The sequence below is a fragment of the Idiotropiscis lumnitzeri genome, unplaced genomic scaffold, assembly GCF_059441095.1.
Source record: "Idiotropiscis lumnitzeri isolate Australia: NSW breed Sydney's pygmy pipehorse unplaced genomic scaffold, RoL_Ilum_1.0 HiC_scaffold_24, whole genome shotgun sequence".
Lineage (NCBI taxonomy): Eukaryota > Metazoa > Chordata > Actinopteri > Syngnathiformes > Syngnathidae > Idiotropiscis > Idiotropiscis lumnitzeri.
The window spans coordinates 3,508,140-3,515,940 of record NW_028283562.1 but is presented as its reverse complement, the minus strand read 5'-3'; the positions used below and the strand labels follow the sequence as shown (position 1 = coordinate 3,515,940).

The following is a 7,801-nucleotide window of genomic DNA, read 5'->3' as shown; positions in this document are numbered from 1 at the left end:
TACTGTGAATGCAATTTTGGTAAGATTTTTGTAGTCACACTGCATAAATCTGTCTGTGTCTGTTGTTTAAACTTCAATATAAACTATTATGGTTGAAATCGTTAATTGGGATGGAGGAATTGATATTTTTTTAATTTATAATTTATTTTTCTTACACTAATATTGTTAAAACTCCATTTAGCCCATAGTATTAATAATTCTCAACACAATACTGTCTTTTTTCTTTATAGAATAAACAATGCCTTCCCTGAGATGCAGGAAGTCCCCAAAGCAGGATACTATTGAACATGCAGTCAAGGGTCTGGACAAGACTGCAGAGTTAGAAGCGAAGTATATAAACTAATTTAAAGGTATGAAGTTAACGCTTTTGCTAAGATATATTATTGTTTTCTGATAACCAAGCTGACATCGTTTTTTAAGTGGTTATTTTACATTAAGAGTGTCTTGACCTTTTCTTTTGCCACTTTTGTCAGTTTCAAGTTATTTCAGTGAGTGTGAAACCTGATGGTAGGAGTTCTATCTAAATTAAGGCTGTACTTGATGACGCCCTCCGGCATTTTTATACCACAATAGACCGGTGAACAAGTCCGATATTGATAGTCTAGTGTAAAGCACGTAATACGTCACAGAGATCACGTGACGCGATCCAATATGACTGTGTACAGTGTATGTCATTGTTTTGAAACTAAATAATCTTAAAGTTTTTTTTTTACGTAACCAGGTGCAATTGACATTTGTACTTTCAGTCCTAATACATACTGGCTAATGCAATGCTGGAAAATGAATTTTGGCTGGTCTGTTCCTTTAAAATCATAAAGAAGGGCTCTGCTCTATCCCTCACAAGAAGCAATGTTTCAAACCACCCTACATTAGTATAGTGGCACAAATGAATATGATGACTCCTTATTTGTGTGCTTAAAAATATGACGAAGCTAACTTGATTTCCCTGTTAACTAGGTCGAGGAGTATTTACCAAGGCCCCTTTCAGGAAAGACGACTTTATTCTTTATTATGGAGTACAGAGGAAAATTGATAGATTCTGATGAATCTCAACGCAGGAAGATGGATGGAAGAGGCACTGTCTTTTTGTTTGACTTCCGCCGGCAAGAAAAAACTTGGAGGTGAGGCAAAGATTGAGATGTTATCTTATTTTTGTTTTTATTTAAAAAAATAAACACATACTCATCCCATAAGTGTTAGGGGAAAAATCATTCTCTAAGCAAAAATGTATAATTACTTTTATTCATGCGTTGAATCTGTACAAATGAAAATATAGATCATGAAGTCTCAAAGACAATCTGTTAATAGGGTCTGATTCCAATAGAAATTTCTTGTATGATTTGATTTAGATTTAAAAATTGTGGATTTCCTATTTTTATGTTTTGTGTACACAAGATTGTCTCAAAGATTAATTTCTGACATTGATTGAATAATTGTTTTTTTTTTTTTTTAATCTATTTTAAGTGTTGATGCAGCTCAAGAAGATGGCAGTCTGGGAAGACTGGTTAATGATGACCACATGCACCCCAACTGTAAAATGAAGAAGATGACAACAGAGGACAGACCACACCTCTGTCTGTTTGCGCTCCGAGACATTGATGTTGGCGAAGAAATAACTTAAGACTATGGACCAGCTGGCCTTGGAGAACACAGGTTTGTAAGATGCATCTTTAAGTACAATAACAGAGCCCACTTGTGGTGTTCTGGTGATGTAGTTTCCAATTAGTTTGGCAATCTAATAAATGTATGTGAGGTTTCTATGGAAGTTGAACATGCTGACTGACTGGGGGAGTTCTCCATTGTCCACTATCTGTAATTCAAATTTGTGGGTCTGAGTCAAAGTTTGGCTCTGCAGGAACAACGAACTGGTCAGGGAGTGACAGTATTACAAAGTTCTGCGTTACTCCTTTCTGGGCGGTGGCCCTGTTAGGCCATCATATGCCATATTGCAAATATCCCCATTGTGGGACTAATTAAGGACATCTTTATGTTGTGGTTTCCCTACCAGAACCAGCACCAACCCTGTATATTCATGATATAAAACACTGTTTCAATTTGATATTTAGCCTTTCTATACTGTAAAAATAGAAGACCCCAGGCTTTCCTGCGCGCCCTTGCCCAATTGGTGGTGTTCAGGAGACAACCTGGGACTGAAATATCAGTCACAACCAGTGTTGTTTTCGTCACTGATGACTATGACGAAAATACTTCGTTAACGCCCCTTTTTTAATGACGATGACAAGCTATACGAGGTTCTTTTATGACGAAAACATGACGTGATGTACATGAATTTTTTTCGTTGACTAGACAAAATTGTTAGCATGTGGTTCATAAATTATTTTATGTTGCTTTTAGTGAAATAAAGCCACAACAGTTGCCCAACAAAATGTTTTGCTTCTCTGCTTATTTTGGAGCAGTGAGTATTGATTCCACTGTTGCCACTTTTTTCTGTTTGTGATGTAGTAGTCCATCCAAAAGTCTTTGTTATTGGGTGGAAACCTTGAATGCCTTGTTTTAACTCAAATGGACTTAAACCCATCCATCCATCCATCCATCCGTTATCTGTACCGCTTCTCCTCACTAGGGTCGCGGGGGGTGTTGGAGCCTATCCCAGCTGTCTTCGGCAGTAGGCGAGGTACACCCTGAATTGGTGTCCAGCCAATCGCAGGACATGCATAGACGAACAACCATCCACGCTCACACTCATGCCTCGGGGCAATTAGAGTGTCCAAGCAACTTGCCATGCATGTTTTAAGAATATGGGAGGAAACCGGATTACCCAGAGGAAACCCACGCAGGAAGGCCGGAGCCAGAATCGTACCTACGACCTCAATATTGTGAGGCCATCATGCTAACCAGTTGGGCCACCGTGCCGCTTGGACTAAAACCTTTGTGAATAAATTGACGAAAACTAGGGTAAAACTTTTTTTGCGTTTCCGTCGATTAAAACTGGACTAAAACCCTTTTTTTAGTTTTCGTTGACTAAAACTGGACTAAAACTATAACGAATTGGGATGACTAAATGTGATGTAAACAAATCAGCACTTTGTCCAAATGACTTGGACAAAATCTAAAATGCCTGCCAAAAACAACACTGGTCACAACACGTGTCTACAGAAGATTAATTGGCATGGGCGAAATTAATTAGTTTTATTTCATTCATGAGCTTATGTTTTGTTTTGGGTGGCTAAGGCTTAAAATGTGTAAAAATCTAATCCAACCTCAAATATAATTAATTCAATAAATTTATGATGCTACTAAAACATCGAAGCAGCCTCCTCCAGGCTTTACAGACTCAGAAATGGAGGTATGCGTATCATGTGCTCATCCTGTCGTGTCTCGAGATGTTAAAATTGCAGTTAGATAGACGTGTGCTGATTAGACAAGACTTCTAATATATCTGGTGTCACAGGATATTTGTCAGTGAATGTGTATGTCTGGTTTGAGGCTCACTCAGCTTTTTCTTGTGTTGTGGGGTCCAGTTGAGTTGAATTGCGAGTCAGGTATGTTGGCCATCTGACACCCAACTGTCAGGTTTGCGTTCGTGGGGACCCCGTAGAGCCATTTTTATTGTTGACATAAATCATAGCTAATCATCTTTTCCTTCATTATCATATGAAATACAGTTAGGAGTTGTATGTGCCTTTACTATGTTATAATCTTAGAACCTACCAGCCACTACAGCTGTCCGACAAGAAGACTTTTGGCTGTCCTGTGCTCCATTGCGGCCCTGGTGGCGTTCAAAAGACAACCTGTGACTGAAATATCAGTCACAACATATCTCTACTGAAGATTAATTGTCATGCGCTAAAGTAATTGGTTTTGTTTCATTCGTGAACTTGTTCTTTAAAATGTGTAAAATTCTGATCCATTTTCTTTTTTTTAAATTCATTAAATTAATATTCAACTTGTTCATTAGGATGGAGGACAACCGACAATGACTGAATCGGCTGAGGTTGATGCCACCAGAACATCGAAGCAGCCTTCTCAAGGTTTGACAGACTCTGAAAAGGAGGTATGCGTATCATGTGGTCATCCTGTCGTGTCTTGAGATGTTAAAATTACAGTTAGATAGACCTGTGCTGGTTGGACAAGTTTTCTAATATATCTGGACATAAATCGTAGCTAATAATATTTTCCCTCATCATCATATGATATACAGTTATGCGTAGTGTATGTCTTTACTATGTTACAATCTAAGAACCTACCAGCCACTACAGTTCTCTCATTGGGAGACTTAAGCTTTCGTCAGGCTGTCGACTGCTGCATTGCCCTCTTATTGGCTTTAAGTACACAACCTGTAACTGAATTATCTGTCAGAACAGAACCTATGTGTCCACAGCAGGTGATTTGGCATGTGGATTCTTCAGATTGTTAGAAAATAGGTAAAATTGTGATCAAAAGTTTAAAATGTATAAAATTCTGGTATAGTTTGCAATAGTATATCTATTAAATCATTTCAAAACTTCTTAACAAGGATGGAGAACATTGGCTGTGACCGAATTGGTTGAGGTTTACATTACCAGGACCATTGAGCAGCCTCCTCGGGATCTACAAATTTAGGAATGAAGATATGCATCCCATGTTACAATCCTGTTATGGCCCGAGGTTTTGAAGTTGCAGTTACATATTGGGCTGGGCGATATGGCTGATAAGTACATAGCGATATAAGTATTTCATATGGGTCCATCGATACACATTGAATTCTTTTTTCATATTATTTTATTCATTATTTTTTTTATTTTCCAATATTTTCACTGCCCTGTTAAAAAAACATTTAATGTAGTTTTCCTCCCGGGAGCTTTTTGTTACGGTCAATTAAGTGTTTTTGTTAAATATAGCTGCGTAGAATAATTATATGCATTATTATCGTACCACAATGTTTTGGTTTTGCAAATAATTTCCTAAAATCATTCTAATTTTGTTATTACATTATTTTGTCATAATATCATTCATCAATATTTTAGTTTTTTTTTTTTTTCAAATAGAATTAAGACCTTTTTCTGTGCAGATTCCTCTGGGGATTAAGTATTTAATGGGTTCTCAATTTTCTCTTGGACTCTGATGCAACCCAGTCTCCTCCCTTGGACAAAAAATATGGGCTGAATCTTCCTTGGAATAACGACACAGATTCTGACGAATCATTGTCAAATCCTGCCCCTGAACTTTGTTCCTCAGACCCAGACCATATTACTATCCCAAGGCTCAGGAGGACCAAAAGTATACAGGTAAACAACCCATATAGATTTCAGGGAATCTTACAAGCAAATTGCATATATTTTATTGGTCTCCTACCTTCTATCCTTTATATTTCGTTGTTGTTGTTGTTTTTTAGATTAAAAAAACAGGCTGACTTTGGAATGGATAAGCATTATTACTCCAACTCAGATGACAGTGGAGATGAATATATTCCGGATACAAGTGAGGCCTCTGATTCAGACGGAAGTGAATCTTTGAAAATTGTGGACCCTCTCTTGAAGTCTAAGAATGCCTTCAGAGATTTTTCTCCCACACCACGAATCTCAAAAGCCACCTCAACGCAGGTTGTTAATCAAGGGCGTTCACCCGTTCGGAGGAGTAGCAGCACTGGTGTGATTCTTGAATTCTATGGCTCTTCAAATATTTGTGCAGTTTAACACAAATCATCCAAAATAGAATTCAAGCACATCTGTGACAGAAATTCAAATTCAGAAGTCAAAGAGAGAGAACAAAAAAAAAATCTAATGCTGCCCTTCTTCCGAAGACATATACTGTAAACATTAAATGTATGTTAGGACAATCTTGAAAAAAGTATTAGAACACCCTTTACTTTTATTTCTTGTTAATTTTATTAACCAAAATATGTCCATTTTTATTACAGATTAATGAATACAAAATTAAAACTCTAATCAGCTACTTTTTAATCGTTATATTTGTATAAACAAATGTTATACATCTGTGTGTTAACTTATACAAGAAATGACGGAAAAGCAAGGGTGGTTTAGTATTTTTTTATCGTATATAGTCTGTATAATATCTTTAACCTATGCTGATGCTGTTTAATACTGATTTAAATAATAATAATAATGTCATAATCTGTTGGTTTTACATGAACAAAACCTTTCAAGCACTTTTTAAAATTCTAAATACTACCTCTTGTCAGTAAGTTGGTTCACAGCACTGCCTTGGAGTGAAAGTGTGTAGTGCTGAGACAGTCGGTATGTGCTGAGTCGTCTGACGTTTGTGTGACTGGTACCCAGGAAGGTAGCAAAACCAGGCAGTGTGTATGTCGTACCCAGGAAGGCAGAGAAACCAAGCAATATGTATGTGGTACCCACGAAGGCAGAGAAACTAAGCAGTGTGTATGTGGTACCCGGGAAGGTAGCAAAACCAGGGAGTGTGCATAGATACAGACCCCAAAAGTGATTAAAACCAAATAAAGTCCCCAGAAGATCATCTGTAGTCAGGTGAAGGACCCTGTACTTTGTTCAACTCATTTACTCCCTTAGACGTACAAAGACGTCTTTTAATGCAATGGCGCCCTCTACCAAAGACGTATAAGTACGTTTCCTGTCTTTTTTACGTCATAGTGTACATAAGGGTCTGATGCAACCTCTGACTGAGAATCAGCCTTGTCCGCATTGTGAATCATGTAAAAATCACCCAGCAGGGGGCAGAGGTGCAAAAGATCCGCCTTGAATCTGCGCCAGAGGTACAAATGGGGGGGCGGGATCCTGGGGTAGACTTATAAGTGTGGAGAGCAGCGTGGGTAGCAGCAGCATCGGCAGCACTAGCAGCAGTCGCATTAGTAGCGTTAGCAATGAAATCCTCCAAGCAAATGACGATCGAGGAATGCTTTTTTGTAAAAAAAAGCTTCCTAAAAGCATCAAGGCGATGGAGACGCTTTGGTTGAGAGGATGACGCTTCGTCGTCGTCACAACAAAACGGCGTCTAAAGAGGGTGCGCGTGCCTTGCGGCCTGCATCGCCTGCCTTCGGACAATAGCCAAAGCAGCTGAGAGTCCTCACCAGATCCCCCCGAACGAGGAGGTAAGCGCTCGCAAGTTACCATTGAACATGTGGTTTTACCCCTCATGCTTTTATTGTACATATCATGCATCTTGCGGGCAGAAAATGTCGCGTCAATGTGCAGTTAGAAGCGAGCTTGCTCGCTGACTTCCTCGTCCGGCCGCCTCTATTGCACAATTACACGCGAGCGTAAGTCCTCGCCGACGAGGAAGTAAACGCTCGCAAGTTACCATTAAACATGTGGTTTTAGCCCTCATGCTTTTATTGTACATATCATGCATCTTGCGGGCAGAAAATGTCGCGTAAATGTGCAGTTAGACGCAAGCTTGCTCGCTGACTTTCTCGTCCGGGCGCCTATTGCACAATTACACGCGAGAGGAAGTAAACGCTCGCAAGTTACCATTGAACATGTGGTTTTAGCCCTCATGCTTTTATTGTACATATCATGCATCTTGCGGGCAGAAAATGTCGCGTAAATGTGCAGTTACGCGCGAGCGCATCTCCTCCCGACGAGGAAACAACAATACTGAATGGTGTGGTAATCATGCATACTTTCTAAAATTCACAGATTGTGCATCCCGCGGCAAGAAAGTTCCTCCTCGTCTTGTTGGTGTAAAGAAAGGTAAATTATAATATGAAACTTCACACGCCAGCAATAAAATGCAGCAATAAATATATATTTCCAATTGTTTATATTTCTGTAATTTACAGGTTGTGCATCAGGAAGCAGTGGTTCCGGATGGCGTCACACTGGATGGCAACCGAGGAAAATCGACTTTACAGCAACCCCTGGAC

At 39.1% G+C, this 7,801-nt stretch overlaps 1 long non-coding RNA gene across 1 annotated transcript; it reads left to right on the top strand.

Annotated features, from left to right (window-relative positions):
• The first annotated feature begins 230 nt into the window (after positions 1–230).
• On the top strand, positions 231–6,074 carry LOC148316051 (uncharacterized). Its single transcript, XR_015840409.1, has 6 exons — positions 231–350; positions 958–1,121; positions 1,465–1,653; positions 3,920–4,015; positions 5,076–5,228; positions 5,336–6,074. It is a non-coding gene; the product is annotated as an uncharacterized LOC148316051 (long non-coding RNA).
• Positions 6,075–7,801: the final 1,727 nt, after the last annotated feature.